We start from the raw sequence: 18,553 nt of genomic DNA on the forward strand, positions 1-18,553 counted from the left end.
CTTTATAGATATAGGAAAATTTAGGTTAACCAACCTACCTTCCTTCCTTCCTTCCTTCCTTCCTTCCTTCCTTCCTTCCTTCCTTCCTTCCTACCTTCCTTCCTTCCTTCCTTCTTTCCTTTCTTCCTCCCTCTCTGTCTCGTTCTCTCTTTCTTTCTTTCTGTGAGGTTTGGCAGTTCATCTCTTTAAAGAGTTAGTTCTCCATCTTGTGTCTCTCTGTGTACACCTAATCTCAGCTGGTCCCCTGAGACCCCCTGAGCGCCAACCCTATTCCCCCCGTGTGGTCCCATTTCTGCTCCAACAAGATGAAAGAAACTATCATGAACCAGGAGAAACTCACCAAACTGCAAGCACAAGTGTGTATTTATAGGAAAGGAACTGCTCGCCAAAAGAAGGTGATTCATAGAACGGCTACAGCAGATGATAAAAACTTTAGTTCTCCTTAAAGAATTTAGGGGTAAACAATATCTCTGGTATTGAAGAAGTGAATATGTTCACAAACTAAGGTACAGTGATCCACTTTAACAACCCCAAAGTTCAGGCATCACTGGCAGCGAACACTTTCACCATTCCAGGCCACGCTGAGACAAAGCAGCTGACAGAAATGCTACCCAGTATCTTAAACCAACTTGGTGCAGACAGTCTGATTAGTTTAAGAAGACTGGCTGAAGCTCTGCCCAAACAATCTGTGGATGGAAAAGTACCACTTGCTACTGGAGAGGATGATGATGATGAAGTTCCAGATCTTGTGGAGAATTTTGATGAAGCTTCCAAGAATGAAGCAAACTGAATTGAGTTAACTTCTGAAGAAGATAAAACTTGAGGAAGTTACTGGATGCTGCTCTTTTATATTATGACTGCTTTTAAAAATTTTGTTCATGGATCTGAAAAAATCTAGATCTCTAATATTTTTAAGCCCAAACCCCTTGGACACTGCAGCTCCTTTCAGTTTTTGCTTATACACAATTCATTCTTTGCAGCTAATTAAGCTGAAGAAGCCTGGAAATAAAGTTTGAAACAACTTTAATAAAGTTCTTTGCCTAGGGGAAAAAAGAGTCCAACTCATCTGACTTGTGGAATTTATGGGCATTGAGGTGTTCATAGGATACTCTTATTATACTTTTAATGTCTACAAGGTCTATAGTCTTCTATTTTTTCTTGATTAATGTAGGTGGAGGCTTATCAATTTTATTGATTTTTCAAAGAATAAACTTTTTGTTACCTTGATTTCTTCTACTTTTCATTTCAATTTTACTGATTTATACTCTTATATTTATCATATTTATCATTTACTTTTTTGCTTGCTTTAAGTTTAATTTGCTTTTTCCTAGTATTTTAATATTGAAAATTAGATTATTGGTTTGAGATCCTTTTTATTTTCTAACATAAGCATTTAATGCTATAAATTTTCTTCTAAGCACTACTGTAGTTACATCCTATAAATTTTGATATTTTGTGTCTTCATTTTCAATCAGTTCAAAAATTTCCTTTGAGACTTCCTCTTTGACCCATGGATTATTTAGAAGTATGCCATTTAATTTTCAAACAATTGGAATTTTCCAGAAAGATATTTATTTCTAATGTAGTTCTTTTTGATCTGAGAACAAGTCATTTTGTTCAATTATTTTAAATTTGTTATGATTTGCATTATGACCCAGGATATGACATATCATTATGAATTTCCAGGAACACTTGAAAAAAATGTATGTTCTGTTGTTGTTGGAGTTTCCTTAAATGTCCAGTTGGTCGATGGTATTGTTTAAGTGGTCCATAATCACTGGGAGAAATAGATTGTAGTTGGCTTACTTCATCTTGGCAAGCAGTGGAAATTTAAGTTGGATTTTGAACCCAGATTTTTTTTGTTAATATTTTCATTATGCTATAATGAAACATTTAAAACCTTTCCTAAAAGCTCCCCAAATCCCTTATGTATTGTGCAACATAATTCTTGATTTTAAACTCATCTTTATACTGTAAGTTTTATTTTTGCTTAGAAGGGAAAAGTCAAAATCTACTTAGGAAATGTACAAGAACATTGTACATTGTACAAATGTACAAGAGTGTTTCTTGTTTTTGTTTTTGCAAACAGACTTAAGACATTTTATTTCATTGATTGCTCATTGCAAACAGGTTTTACATAAGTTTCCTAGTATATGCAAATATTAAAGGCATGCCCTTTTGACTCTTTTATTTTTTTAAGTTTTTATTTAAATTCCAGTTAGTTAACATACAGTGCAATATTAGTTTCAGGTGTACAATATAGTGATTCAACACTTCCATACAACACCTGGTGCTCATCACAAGTGCCCTCCTTAATCCCCATCACCTATTTCACCCATCCCTCTCACTCCCTCTCCCCTCTGGTAACCCTTAGTTTGTTCTCTATAGTTAAGAGTCTGTTTTTTGGATTGCTTCTCTCTCTCTCTTTTTTCCCTTTGTTTTATTTCTTAAATTCCACATATGAGTGAAATGATATGGTATTTGTCTTTCTCTGACTGACTTACTTCATTTAGCATAATGCTCTAGCTCCAACCATGTTGTTGCAAAGGGTAAAGTTTCATTCTTTTTTGTGGCTGAGTAATATTCCTCATATAAACATACATACATACCCCACATCTTTATCCATTCATCAGTCGATGGACACATGGGCTGTTTCCATAATTTGGCTATTTTAGGTAATGCATTCACTTCCTTTTGGAAAGTTTACTTTCCCTTAGCTGTAGAGGGAAGACTGAGGCATAGTGGAGGAAAGAAATCTATTAAACTACTGCATCAGGTACTGAAGTTGAGCTTTTATTCACTTCTGGCTGCCTACTCTTCCATGCTTTCTTCCATTCATTATGAGTTAGAGAGGCACGTTAGAACAGTGTTTCTCAATCTTTAAAAAAAAAAAGAAAAGAAAAGAAAAAGAAAAAGAAAAAAACAACAAAAAGACATTCTCTTTTCACAAATATAAATATCCTATACTCTTTTTATATTACATTTAAATTTTCTAAATAAATAAACATTTTAACTTAAAGGAAATTTTCAGGAATTTAGGGTATTTCCCCCCAAATTCCTCATGTTCCCCTCTCCTAAGATTCAAATACATTCCAGGGTGAGACACTTTATGTTGGAAGTACATATCATTTCTCCCCACCAGATTCATCAGTACCTGTCCATCTGGGGATCCTTTGGCAGTCTTCTTGTTCTTTAAAGTCTTGTTCACCCTAAATGGTCAGATTGTGGCTCATCTGTATATCCAGAAATAGAGCAGTTTCCACTACAATTGAGAGTCTCCTCCCTTCCCCCCTGTAAACCCATGCCTTCCAGAAAAGAGGACACGAATAAGCCAGCTAGTTTACACAAAAATGTGCAAAGGAATCCCCTGTATCACAACCCATGAGGACAGCTAGTAACAGGTTAGAGATGGTTGGCCAAGGGCTGAAGTCCAGCAAACTCTTGAGGACAGGGTAGGCATTACCAGCAGGTCACTAGTAATGAGAAACTTTCTTCTTTGTGGTTTGTTATGGAAGTGAAACCATATTGGCTCTGCTTCCAAGTCTGCCATCATTTAAACAAAGCCAGCAGAGAGAAGACCAGACAAATCTATTCTTTAACAGGTATCTTTCCCAACATATTTGAAATAATGGGAAAAAGTAACATGACATATTATTTCAATGGGTCATTGAAATAATGACCTTTCTTTTTTCTCTAAGTTGTTTTTGGATCTTGAGTATATTGGCTGTGGGATGATGCAGGATATTTCAAAGAGTTTACCTAGAATCCCTATAATGTTATATAAAATATGAGTAAGGTTTATAGAGGTATGGAGAAAGAAAGGCAGCAATAGAAATAGAAGCGAGGGAGTGAGCAAGGAAATGGGCCACAGTAAGAATGAGAGTGTGTGTGAGACTAAGTCCTGGCATATTTTAAGCCTGAGATCAGCATTATTTCTTAATTCATCTCTTTGCTTCTATTTTCATCCTCCTCTGATTGAGCCCCTTCCATGGCAGAGTCAGTCCTTGCACTGCAAATCTAACCATGCTGGTCCTTTCTTAAAATTCTTTGGAGGATGAAGTCTGTTCATGATCTGACCCCAGTCCTCTGCTTTAGTCTCACCAGCTGCCACCCTTTATCTTATGCTTAGGTGATTTACATTTCCTTTCAGTTCCTGAAAACACTATGTCATTCCTGTTTGCTTTTGCATTATTCTCCCTGGCATGTCTGGTCCTTGTCTTTGTTGGCCAGTTATGCTGTGATACTTCCTCTGTGACTTCTTCCCAGGCCCTGCATTCTATGACAGTTAATTTCTTCTGCAAAACATTGTACATAGTACTTTCATTATAACATTAATTGTTATATGCTAATTATTGGTTTTGTGTTTGTTGTGCCACTGATCTGTGAACTTTTTGTGGACAGGGGCAAAGTCTTGTCCTTTTGTCACCTGTATCTAACACTGTGCCTGGTACACCATAAACTGTTAGAGAATGTTGGTCGATCTAAGTCAAATAGAACTGTAATAAGAAGTCACCATGCAGTCTTTCACTTTGTAACTCTTAAGCTCAAATACGCAGCTGTGTTGTGCTATTATGATATATACTTTATCTGCATTAGGAAAAAAAAACCAACAATATTATTTAAGGCGGATAGCTGGGTCAAGTAATCGTGTTCTCTTTTTCCATTGGGATAAGGATATTCCAAAGGGAAAATATGAATAGAAGCCTTTTACACCAATCTTTTATACTTAGGGGGGAAAAAGGATTGCAAATTTTTCCAAAGCTGGTTAGAAAAATTGGGCCCCTCTGCAATGTGATACTTCTAAAAATAATGCCCAGAGGAACAGCGGTTCTAGAGAATACTAAATCCAAGTGTGGCTAGATTCCATCTTCATTTTGGAAACAGCCACAGCTGTGGCCAGCCCAGTCAGACAATGGAATGCAGTTGGGGATTTGATATGGGGGGAAAGGAGAGGGAACTTGGTTTCCTGTCCTGAGGCAGTTGGCACGGAATCCCAGGTCCCTCCCCTTCCCCCATCTCTAGTCTCCAACTCTCTCCTCATCACCTAGGAAATATACTGGTGAATGGGGTAAGATCTGGCATTTGGATTTTGTTTATCTTCTTGGGAATATTGTGCTATAAGGGCCTTTAAAAGATCTAAGATAACAATATTATACTGTACATCTCTAACTCTCTCCAAGTATGGACAAGTACCAAGTTAAGCCACAAAGAAATGTTTTCCTTCTCTTAAAAAATTTTCTATAAATGGTATTTTGTAATTTATCTGAGACAAAAGAAACACAGTAGTTCCAACATCATTAAGTTTCCTTTCTCCAAAATGTTGTAAGATCATATGCCTGCTGGAAATGACACACTGATCTTAACCGACTGTATTTTATAGAGAAGATAATTTCCAGTCCTATCTTCTGTGTCTGCTTGTACTCTTTCTACCTCTCCCCACTTTATTAAATCATCAAAAGCTCACATGGCAAAGATGAGAGCACTATTAGCAACTACATGGAAGTAGCATGTCTATTCTGTTAAAGAGCTACCAGAAAAAAAAAAAATATATATATATATGGTTATGTTAGGGTGGTGGTTACTCTTGGGAGGAAAGGTTAGTAGTAACTGGAAGGAGGCATGAGGGAGACTTCTGGGGTGCTGCTTGTGCTCTGTTTCTTGATCTGGTACTGGTTACATGGATGTGCTTAATTTTTGACAAATGACCTATACCCTTATAATTTATATACTTTTCTATATGTATGTTTTACTTCAGTAAAAAGAAATAATGATAATCATGATATTAGGCCCATGTTGGATCAAAATGCCATTTAGCACAAAGAAAATAAAGATCAATAGATACATGTCTGTATGACAATAGACAATAAGTATATAATATAATAATATAATATACAATGAGTATACCTAGTAGGAGCAGTGGAATATACCTTTTAGTAAGAGGTTATTTGTTTACTTTGGGAATTGGAGGCCCAGAAGCCTAGCCTTTTTTCAGTGAGTAATAGGCAGAAAGGTTGTCTCCAGCTCTTGTTGCCACACTGCCCAGCCATTCTTCAGTTGCCTTCATATTGTTACAGAACAGCCCTTTGGGAAAGATATTTCTTTCCCAATAAGACAGATATTATCAACCCATCTTAGAAAGAGGAGTCTGAGATACATATTAATTTAATAATTTATTTAAGATAATAAAATCAGTGGTGATGCTAGGTCTGGATCCAGGTCTGCTGGTTCCCAATGGAATTTCTCATTCATACAAGTGAATATGATACATTTAAGTCAACAGTCACTGTGTCCAGTTTCCTCTTTTTGATATATAATCAAGAAAATATTATGACTATTGAGAGAAAGCCTCACTTGGACTCTGTTGACCTTGATCAAAGCCTTCTTCATTAAACTCTTTTTGACTAATCCTGCCCAAACTTCTATCTAAGGAAACAATACCCACCCCTCTCTGGAATCTCCTGCAGGCAGCAAAACCAGAGATTTCTCAGCTTTCCTCAAATAGCAGCCAAGGCTGGCAAGTCTGTGAGAGGAATTTTTGGTGAAAGAGGATGGTGGAGTTATATGGGATACCTCCATTACGAGTTTCTGAGATCTTTGAAAGAACCCAGCAGTGGCTTCCCAAGGAGAGGGAGTGAGGGGCTGTGGAAGCCATTTGCTCTGGGTGCAGGAAATAGAAGGGTGCATTTTCTGTAGAGAATTTTTAAAAATAGTAAAGCCAAATGAAAGTTGTTAGCCTGCTTTTTATTATCACTATATGCCTGAAAATCCTTAGGAGCTCTTCTTGGAGATACTCACCAGACCAGAGCGCAGTGGCAAGGAGTGCAACTGACCCTTACCCCATCTTCACCCCATGCCTCATTTTGACATTAAAATGTTAGTTCTTGTAGTTGTAAAATGCATCATAATTGTCAGTGCACCATCCAGGATGCTCTGTCTCTGGGGCCACAGGGATGAGGGAATTATTTGTAGGAGTTGTTGTAGGTAGATATTCTGGCTCATTCTGGGTCTGCACCTATCTCATGGCCACATTCTGTTACCTCTTCACAGAACTAGAGCCCACAGTATTTGAGCAGATGACTGAGAACATGTACAGGGTTTGGCTCAGAGACTACTGCAAAGGAGGCACTCTTGCTCCTCTGACTTCTTAACACCACAGTCTTTCCAAAGTGTTGCCTATTATCTTGAACAGCTGAATAACTTCCCCTCCCTCCCACCCCCCACAAGGACATCTCTGTTTTCATCACCTACTCAGGCTAAGCCCACTCTTATCTCTCCTACTTTCCACCATTTCATTGTAGAAATTAGTTAAAAACTCCAAAACAAATGCTAACTTGTAACTATGGCTGGTCAGTGACTGAGGAAGAGAAAGGGAGTGGAGGGAACTATATCTCCTTTCAGTCAGACTCTGGATATCTGTATTGAGGTGTCTATTACAATTGTACCCTATGCCAAACTTATTATGCCTTGGTAACTGACTCCATATGTAGTTCCAAAAGTTTGAAAAATAAGGGATGAACCAAGTTGAACTAAGCAAATGATAAGTTAAAGCAAAAATGATAATGTTAGGGGTGCCTGGGTGACTCAGTCAATTAAGTGTCCAAGTCTTGATTTCAGTTCGGGTCTTGATCTCAGGGTCGTGAGTTCAAGTCCCACAGCCTACTTAAAAAAAAAAAAAATGATGTTAATATCAGACAAAGTAGAAGTTTAAGAGATCATTAAATATAACAAAGAAGATACCACAAGTGTGTGTTTATGTATCAAACAATATAACCACACAATATGTATTGAAAAGAATAATTGGAAACACAAAAAATGTATAGAAATTCAGTCTTCATAGTAGCTTTTAATATATTCTTTTCAGAAACTGATGGATCAAGCACACAGAAAAAATAAATTTATTGAAGGTGAAAATGAAAAAAATAAACAATGATAGGTACATAAAACAGAGAAAAATAGACTGTTCAAAACTCTTGGAACATTTTTAAAAATTGATTATGTAGGTCATAAAGCAAATCAAATCTCTGAGTCTACATTCTCTGACCAAAATGCAATTAAATTAGAAATTAAACCAAAAAGATAGTCCAGAATGTTTATTCTCTTAGAAATTTCAATAACAAATAATCTCTGTGAGCAAAAGAAGAAACCAAATTGTTTATAAATCTATTTAGAAATACAATGAATGCTGGTGGCATCACAATTCCGGACTTCCAGCTCTATTACAAAGCTGTCATCATCAGGACAGTATGGTACTGGCACAAAAACAGACACATAGATCAATGGAACAGAATAGAGAGCCCAGAAATGGACCCTCAACTCTATGGTCAACTCATCTTCGACAAAGCAGGAAAGAATGTCCAATGGAACAAAGACAGTCTCTTCAACAAATGGTGTTGGGAAAACTGGACAGCCACATGCAGAATAATGAAACTGGACCATTTCCTTACACCACACACAAAAATAGACTCCAAATGGTTGAAAGACCTCAATGTGAGACAGGAGTCCATCAAAATCCTAGAGGAGAACACAGGCAGCAATTTCTTCGACCTCAGTGGCAGCAACTTCTTCCTAGACACATTGCCAAAGGCAAGGGAAGCAAGGGCAAAAATGAACTCTTAGGACTTCATCAAGATAAAAAGCTTTTGCAAAGCAAAAGAAACAGTCAACAAAACCAAAAGACAACCAACAGAATGGGAGAAGATATTTGCAAATGACATATCAGATAAGGGGCTAGTATCCAAAATCTATAAAGAACTTATTAAACTCAATACCCAAAGAACAAATAATCCAATCAAGAAAAGGGTAGAAGACATGAACAGATATTTTTCCAAAGAAGACATCCAAATGGCCAACAGACACATGAAAAAGTGCTCAACATTGCTAGGCATCAGAAAAATCCAAATCAAAACCTCAATGAGCTACCACCTCACACCAGTCAGAATGGCTAAAATTAACAAGTCAGGAAACGACAGGTGTTGGCGGGGATGTGGAAAAAGGGGAACCCTCCTACACTGTTGGTGGGAATGCAAGCTGGTGCAGCCACTCTGGAAAACAGTATGGAGGTTCCTCAAAAAGTTGAACATAGAGCTGCCCTATGACCCAGCAATTGCACTACTGGGTATTTACCCCAAAGATACAAATGTAGGGATCTGAAGGGGTACGTGCACCCCGATGTTTATAGCAGCAATGTCCACAATAGCCAAACTGTGGAAAGAGCCAAGATGTCCATCGACAGATGAATGGATAAAGAAGATGTGGTATATATACACAATGGAATATTATGCATCCATCCAAAGGAATGAAATCTTGCCATTTGCAACAATGTGGATGGAACTGGAGGGTATTATGCTGAGCGAAATAAGTCAATCAGAGAAAGACATGTATCATATGATTTCACTGATATGAGGAATTCTTAATCTCAGGAAACAAACTGAGGGTTGCTGGAGTGGTGGGGGGTGGGAGGGATGGGTGCCTGGGTGATAGACATTGGGGAGGGTATGGATGGGCTATGGTGAGCGCTGTGAATTGTGTAAGACTGTTGGATCACAGACCTGTACCTCTGAAACAAATAATACATTGTATGTTAAAAAAAAAGGAAGAAGAAGAAGATAGTAGGAAGGGAAAATGAAGGGGGGAAATCGGAAGGGGAGATGAACCATGACAGACTATGGACTCTGAGAAACAAACTGAGGGTTCTTGAGGGGAGGTGGGGTGGGGAATGGGTTAGCCTGGTGATGGGTATTAAAGAGGGCACGAATTGAATGGAACACTGGGTGTTATGCACAAACAATGAATCATGGAACACTACATCAAAAACTAATGATGTAATGTATGGTGATAATATACATAATAAAATAAAATTTTAAAAATTAGAAAAAAAAGAAGTACAATGAGTGCATAATACATCAAAACTTATAGAATGCCACCAATACATATATTTGTGGACGGAATGGTGGAAAATAACTGGGCTAAGATTCAAATGAATCTGAAAAAGAAAACACAAAAGAAAACAAAAAAAAAAAGGGGAAGGAATTTATAAAGATAATATTGGAAATTAATGAATAGGAAGACAATTTAAAAATGGATGATAAATAAAACAGTTCCCTGAAAATACTAATGAACTACTGAGATGTGTGACCAAGAAAAATGAGAATATAATGCATATGTCCATTTATTGAGTGCCACAACAGTCCAGGTATTGTTCTTATACTGGGAAATTTGTTAAGTTTTTTGCTTGTTCAACGTCTTGTCTTTTTGGAATTGATACTCCTTCCATTGGCAAGGTTTTAATCACATAGTCCTGATTTTCCCACATCAAGAGTAAGAAGTTACCCAGATTGGCCAATTCTTCTGGATGCAGTGATTTTTCCAAGCTTGGGTATTTGACATAGATATGCTGCAAAGGGTCCTCTTTTTGGGGATTCAAATGGGCCCAGGAGAAACAGACTCTCTTTTTGTAAGATACTAAATTCTAAAGGACAAATAGGCTGAAGTTCCTGGGACCCTCTTTGCTGCCTGAGGATGAAATCAATACGAAAGATTTTTGCCAAGAGACAAAGATAGAGGGAGAAAAAGAAAGTACATACATGCATGAGCACCATGCCATGAGAGTGGCTTTGATTCTGGAGTTCCCAATGTTCCACCTTTGACCTTAAAACAAATATGCTTTCTTGGTCTTGAAGATATGAGTCTGAGCACTCCAGATACTTTATTTTCTAGATGCCATCACTTACTTTCATCACTGGGGAAGACACAGTGAGAAAAGAGTATAAAAAGAGCTTTATCTAAGTGTTCAACAAGTACTTTACCATTATGATACCACTGAATCCTTGCTTCAATACTTACAAATGAGCAAAGACCCAGAAAAAGATATATACATATTCAAACAGGCTAAAATCCATGTCCTCGTGGAACTTATATTCTAGTGGAAAAGAGAGAAAATAAATTGTGAACATAATAAATAAGTAAATAGTATGGCATATTAGAAGGGGACAAATGCTATAAGAAAAATAGAGCAAGTTTAGGGGTTTCAGGAATATGTGTTTGGAGGGGTAGTGCAGTTTGCATATTAAGTAGGTCAGGGAAGACCCTTGAGAAGGTATCATTTGAACAGAGATATAAAAGAGGTAAAGGCATTTACCAAATGTATAACGGGGGGGGGGTAGATTTCAAGACTAAAAAACAATTTTGCAAGACCCTAAAATGGAACCAGCCTTATTGCTTGTCCACATAGCCTTCCTTTCCCAAAACTCTTCATTGCTACTTGACCGAAATGTGTGGTAGTAAACAGGTACATCTCTCGCTCTCTCTCTCTATTTTTTTTAACAAAGCTAGCCTTGATTATCTTAACTATGTTTAACCAAACAAAACAAATTGTTAAGATGAGGTGATTATAATACACCATATAAACAACACAAGCATAAACATAGAGAAACATTTCTTCTCTATTCCTCTCCCATAACCAATTATCTATCTATCATTTATGTATTCATTAATCACCATCATCACCGTAATGCTATATTAAATTTTAAAGCAATATACTGCTTACAAAGCATTTTAGACTATTATCACAATTGATATTCAATAATCAAGTAGTTATATTATCTGTATCACATTGGTGAACAAATTCCAAGAAACCTCTATGCTCTCCTCTGTAAAGCATCAGACTTCCTATTTTTATATATAAAATGTTGATAACTTGAATATTTGTTAACTGAATAGTGCCTATAGACCATATTAGATTTTTGGGGATACACAATGCCAACCAATTAATTTTCAAGCAAAAATTTTAATAGTTACATTTTCAAGATCATTCATTGTATATTTGAATCACAGCTTAACAACTTCTACCAGGTTTTAAAGACATCTGCTTCCCAAAATGAATTTTCTCTTACCCAAAAGTGACAGTTCTTTAGAAACAGTATCATGGAGGGGACACTGCTGGTACCTTACATGGATGCCCTTCACCATCCAGGATAGCCATCCCCTAGATGCTAATATATCACTGCTTCTTTTTCTTGTTTCCCCAGAGAATTTCTCTCAGCCAAACAAAAGCCACCTCACCCAGTAACCTATTCTTCCTTTACTTAGTTCCTCTGCACTATATGGCTTTTTTCACTCCCCTTCCCTTGAGGGCACTCCTCCAATAAATCAGTTGATCAAGAATCCCTATCTCAGGCTCTGCTTCTAGGGAACGTGACTAAACATACAACATTTGATCTTTAAATGCATACATGTCCCCAAACATACTCACTATAATTTAGTGAGAATTTGAGGTGCTGTGAGCATGTTAGAATGCATGTAATGGGAAATCCAAAAACAATGATTAGAAGTGTTGTCACTTTTTATTGTGGGGCAGAGAGTGCTCTTACTTATCCTCTACTGTGGTCACTGTCAATCAACTTGGCATTTGAACATTTCCTGAACCATACAGGGTCAGTCCTGGTAAGATCCTAAAAGCACGAGCTGCTGTGGGTCAAGGTACCTTCATGTTGGATCCATTCCTTAGGAACAAGATGGGTGGAATTCTGTTGGCAGAGGTTGAAATTATACTGCAACCTGGCACATAATCTATCTCTTTATAATGGAGACTTTATGAATGAAGACAAAGAGGACAGAGGATGAAGGTGGTATGTCACTAAGAGAGAAAAAGGAAGGAACTATGGCTGGGAAAACCAAACCATCTGAATTTGTTCATTATATCCAAGGTTTCTCTGCATGGAAAAGGAGTCTAAAGGAAAGTCTTGTTACCAATTAATTTATTTTCTTGCATATCCATGAGTAAGTCAGATGGTATTACTCATGTATATTTTCATCTATGTACATAGACATGTATAGACATATATTACCAAGCACTAAGAAAATGAACACAAGGTGGCTCAAGCCTATCTTGCTTACATTGTCTTTCACATGTCTTTGTGTCATTTTAATAGTATTTATCACATAATATCTTCTATTGTAGCTATTTGTGATTATTTTTCATTATGCCTTCCCTATTCCTGTCATATAATTTTGAGCTCCTTAAGGGGGCAAGATATGGTGTCCTTCATAGAATTGGGCACAAAGCTCAGCATACAGCAGGGAATCTATATTTACCAAAATGGAATGAAGATAGCCCTGACCAACCATCAGTAAGGCACATACAGTTGCCTTTTCAAATTGTGGGGATGGCTTTATTCTTACTATTGTCCCCTCTCTGTTTGGAAGAGTTTCACTTTATGACATAGAACATGATTTTATAGAACAGTTGTTAAGTGGAAGCTTATGATTATAAAACAGAATTGGGTTAATTATCCTGTTTTGGGATTAAAATGGGCAATGGAAAATGGTTTCATTATCCAGGAAGCTGAGAAACAGTGTTAATCAACCCCTGCCAGACTGATTTCGTATTCCAGGTAAAATAATAATAATTAATAATTATAACAATTATAATAATAATATTTCTTCTTCATATCTAGGCCCAAATCAATTCCTTTTCGAACATTTGTTTTGAAATGACTGTTTAAGAAAAACTAAAGTCTTGGCATTTTCACCTGGCTCAGCTACAAGGATTCAGGAGTGACAGTTTTCCCCTCCAGTGCTAACTGTACAAAAACTTCTGTCTTCCCTTATTTCCTTTTTTATCTTCTTTTTTCTCATTTATAAGGAAGATGGCTCCCTGTGTTTTTTGTGAATATAAGGATTATAAATTGGCTGTTGAAAGTGAATTCACTATTAAGTAATTAGTTTGGCCAATGTTTTCACCAAACAGATTAGCTTGATCCAAATAGGCAGGCTGTGTGGCAAGATGTGGATTTAGTAAGCTGAGACAAAATGGTTTGTTTTTGGATTTTTAACTCAGATGTATTCACTAGTCTTTCTAGACTTCTTATTTTGTTTTCCTTTCAGTTCCTATGTAACCTCTTAACATGAGAAACCAGGATAGAGTACTTCATTGCAAAAATAAAACCAAATAAATTAAAACTTTTCTGAAGAGTCTAAACAAGAAACAGATCTTAACTTCACTCTCACATCACGAGTTACCATTTACCTACAGTACAATTTGTGTGTGGAAGGATGAGTGACTCATGCTCTCTACTCATTGCCTCCAGCAATCTTCTGGGGTAATGGACTTTCATTCTCATCTTTAGGGGCTGCCTATGTGGTCTCCCCTCTTCTACATATCTGGAATCCCCTCTCCTATGAAGAATCTCTCTCTTCTCACTTTCTTATTTAGATTTTTCAGTTTCTTCTACCTTATGAATCTTGTGTACTTTCCTTCTCCTGGACTCTGTTATTTCCTTCCATCAGACTTTCCCTCTGGATGGGACTGAGTGAGTTGCAAGAGATAAGAATTGATTAGGCTGTCTTATATTCTTCCTCTTCCCCATAGATTGCATCATCAAGACCAAGCGTCTTCAAAACAGTCTTCAAAACAGTTCGACTTTTCACATTGCCAAAAGTGACCCACATCAAGAACAGCATAACTACTAGGTGCCATTATGCTAATACTTCATTTTTCTACTTTGAATTACTTTTAAAAAGACCCATTTCTGTAATTGCAGTTTGGTGAATGTCTGACCTCAAGAAGGAAGTTAGGAGTGGGGGTGCAGGGGGGGCAAGGAGTTAGGTGGGAATGGATTAGCTTATATCATGCACCAGGAAAATACAGGAAATGGAAAAGCAAACAAAAAACAAAAACTCTGTCTTGTTACGCTCAACTGTGGATAAAGGAAAATGGAGTCATTCTTTGGAATAACACATATTTAATTCTAGGTTTTTGACTTTTGATAATGTTAGCCTTTAGGTTGGCTGATATTGATCCTCTGTGACTTGAACCAGACTTTGGTTTCTCAAGTGCTCTCATTTAAAAGGAAGACAATATTAGATCAGCCTGTTATTCCTTACTTTCTTTCTACTAATAGCTTTCATACTTCCTTGATCTCAACCCAGAACAAGATGGCTGATTAGAAAGATATTTCCTGCAAGAGGGCATCAACGTTATTATGGATATTGAGGATCGCTGAAATATTGATAATGGTGATGAGATAAACTTCTTGGGACTCTACTGGCTGCTAGGTGTTATGTCAACTCATGTTAGAAGACAGCGGATTCTCAAGGGCTGGCTTCTGAAGAAATAAAGAGATTCTACTTGAGCTTCTTGAGACTAAGACTCTCTAGGAGAGGCTGAGTATTTAAAGGAAAAGTTATAGGAAAATTTGAACTTGGATTATCCTATAGTATTCCAGTTAATCACAGCAAATATATTCCAGAGTTGCATTTCACTTCTGAGGCCCTGAGGCACTGCCCCCGGGATAAATAACACAATTTCCTTGTGGTTACCAAGTCATCAGTGACCCTGAAAATTAATTCCATTCACTGTTTGCTGTTCAACAAATCATACCCGGTTCACCTGTGGGTGTTAGGTTCTTGCCCACCTGTTGTTTCAACTTCTGCAAATGGCATCTGGTCTTATTACGACAAGCTTGTTGGTTTGGCTGTTGAAGGCCTCTAGCCAGCTTTTGTGCATGACTGACTTATCTGATGGACCCAGGACAAGCACGGTCTTCCTGAGAAGCTTCACAGTATTGCTCTTCTCTTCCCTAATACCATACTGCCTCATTCCCCGAGGTTTTTGGTCTGCTTGTTCACTGGGGCTATGGTTGTCAGTGCTCCTTCACAGAGGGCAGAGGGGTTGAAACCTTACAGAGGAGTTAAAATATTCACCAGTAGACAGTCAACGACAGCTGAGAAGAAATCATAGGAAGGTTCAGGCCACCTAACATTCTTTTCTCTCCATCTCAATCTTGATCTCGAACTCTCTCATTTCTTACCTCCTTTCCTTCCAGTCTACACAAAGAATAAAGATCCCAAGAAATGGTTAAAATAGGGTAAATAGAGAAGGCATTTTTCCTAGTTTTAAAAAATATAGGCACAGACGTTTTCTGACTTAATATATTTTACAATAAAATAAAGTGCAAAAGAAAAGCTATATTTATATGGGATCCCTTAAAAAAAAAAAGCATTATTTACCCTTTGACTCAAGTGATCACTGATAAAGCTACAAATAGAGTTCACTTGGAGAGAAAGCAGTAATTTTCAACTATTAATCACAAATATTTATTTTCTTCAAAAAATATTTGTGAAACAGGAACTTCTCAGGAGTTTACAGGGTGAAAAGTCAGGAGCTCATTGTGAGAATGAATTACTCAGAGAGAAAAAGGGAAAATGCAGTTTGTGTAGAAAACAGGAAGACACACAAATGTGAGAGAAAACACCTGCTTTCCTATAAACATGGGACTTAATACACTTCCCAGAAATCGTCAATGAAATAGCTGTTAACAAGAAATTCAGATTCAATTAACATGACATTACAATTTCAAAGGTCAGGAGTAAAAATCTGCCTTCATTTTCTCTTTACTTTTTGAGCTTGTTCCCTCTCCAGAATTCTCTGGTGATATAGCCAACAGATGGAGTTATTTCTTTTTAAGCTTAAAGAAAGGTCACAAATAGCTTTAAACAGATTACAAACAATTTGACACATGATTTCAGAAGCTGGGAAAATTCCATGGATGCAGGAAAACTTCGAGAATTGATGAAAAGATGTCATAACAGTGCAGGCCAAAATTAACATTGCTAAGGCAGGCTCTATTTTAATTAATTAGGTGCAAACCATAGCACAGCCCTCTGGATCAATTGTGACTGTTGTGCTAGACAACTTTGAGAATTCTTTGATATTTAAATTTGATGTTATTGCCTAACAGTGAAAGGCCTTTTGTTATATTAAGGTAAAAAAAAAAAACCCTCTGCTTTCATACCCAGGCCAGTCCATGGTGTAATTTGAAGGATTACAAAGGCAATGTCCTGTCCAAAATTATATTCATTAGGCTCAACTGAGACAATATTCTTATTCTATGCTCCCTGCGTGGAATAGAGATCCTTTTCATTGCTGCAGATGGTAGGGCGTTCCTTCTTAAAGATGAAGGAATTCTCAGAAATGTCTGGTCCCTGGTTTTACTAAAAGGTTCCTGATACTGGGAGAAATTCTAGGATACTGAAATTTTTCTTCAATCAGATTGGTTAGGGGTAAAAAAAAGGTTGTTTATTGCTTAAAGGAGAATAACTTTGAGATTCCTTTGAACTTTGGGATGTGAATCTTCAAAAGAATATAGTTTTTATTTTTATTTTTATCTTTTCTTTTTTTTTTTTTTTAAGATTTTATTTATTTGACAGAGAGAGACACAGCGAGAGAGGGAACACAAGCAGGGGGAGTGGCAGAGGGAGAAGCAGGCTTCCCGCAGAGCAGGGAGCCCTATGTGGGGCTCGATCCCAGGACCCTGGGATCATGACCTGAGCCGAAGGCAGCTGCTTAACTGACTGAGCCACCCAGGCGCCCCTATTTTTTATCTTTTCTAATTGATTTCAAAGAGATTGATAGAGCCACCATTGCTCTTAAGCTCTCTCTATCTTTACTTATTAGTCGATGGAGGCCAGTCCAATAAGTAGTAAATATATTCATTTCAGTATCATTATTACTAAGGTAGAGCCATATACCAACAGGGGTTAGAAAGAGTTCTTTTAGTCTGGATACAACTAATGCTTGTACTCTTTCTCACCTTTGCCCATATTTATCCTGGAATTTCAGAGTATCACAAGCTTCCTCCCAAAGTTAAACAAAGAAGAGTTTTTCTTTATTCTTTATAGGAATAGTATTATAGGTTTAATAACAGCATAACCTTAATGAGAGTTTCTTTACCTATTTCAGTTTCATTTTCCTCATTTGTAAAATGAAGGGTAGTTCAAAATTTTCTTCTAGCTCTAAAAATGTTATGATCAATGTAGTTTTTTTTGTTTGTTTGTTTTGTTTTGTTTTTTTATGAATGGTGTGACTCTGTGGTACTTAGGAGTCTGTATATACTACCCATGCGCTCTTCCTCCCAAAGTCCTAAAAAATGTGCTCTGCCAATGTAAGGGATTAAATCAAGAAAGAGAAAGACCTAGAATCTAGGACCTAGAGAAGACAATAGAGGAGATGTGAAGGAAATCCCATGATGACAGTAAACAAAAATCCTAGGACAATATCTGAGTAGTAAGACTACACAGTAACTAGTTGAGATCAAAATAAGAGGACAGAAGGCTTCAGAAAGGCTACCTTTAAGGAAAAAATAATATGGAACTTACAATTCTTTTGGTTGTGTTTGACATAAAATTGAAAAGGGTTTTAGAATTCTCTAGAAGAATTTGGGCTAAGTTTGAGTTTAGTGCATAAAAAAGTAAGCATTGACAAATTTAAGCTATTATTAACTCCAAGGAAAACAAAAGCTGTACAAGAAAACAAATGTAATACACACTATGTGATTCTAATTATATTCTATTTATGTCTTGATAGTGATGTAAATGTTATTCCGTACAGCTAAAGACTGAATTATAATTATATTGAGATAATAGGTATGAGGTCATAGAAGGAAAGTGTGTGTATGTATAGTGGGGGAAGTTGGGCTGTGTGAAAAAGCTATATCCTAATATTTTATAGCCAAAAATTATAGATGCCATCTAAAATATTGATAGCAGTTTATAC

At 36.9% G+C, this 18,553-nt stretch overlaps 1 pseudogene; it reads left to right on the forward strand.

Moving 5' to 3' along the window:
* Positions 1-320: 320 nt before the first annotated feature.
* Positions 321-790, forward strand: LOC118003289 (annotated as a pseudogene).
* The last annotated feature ends 17,763 nt before the right edge of the window (positions 791-18,553 follow it).

The sequence above is a fragment of the Mirounga leonina genome, unplaced genomic scaffold (genome assembly GCF_011800145.1).
Source record: "Mirounga leonina isolate KUSES-001 unplaced genomic scaffold, KU_Mleo_1.0 Mir_91, whole genome shotgun sequence".
Lineage (NCBI taxonomy): Eukaryota > Metazoa > Chordata > Mammalia > Carnivora > Phocidae > Mirounga > Mirounga leonina.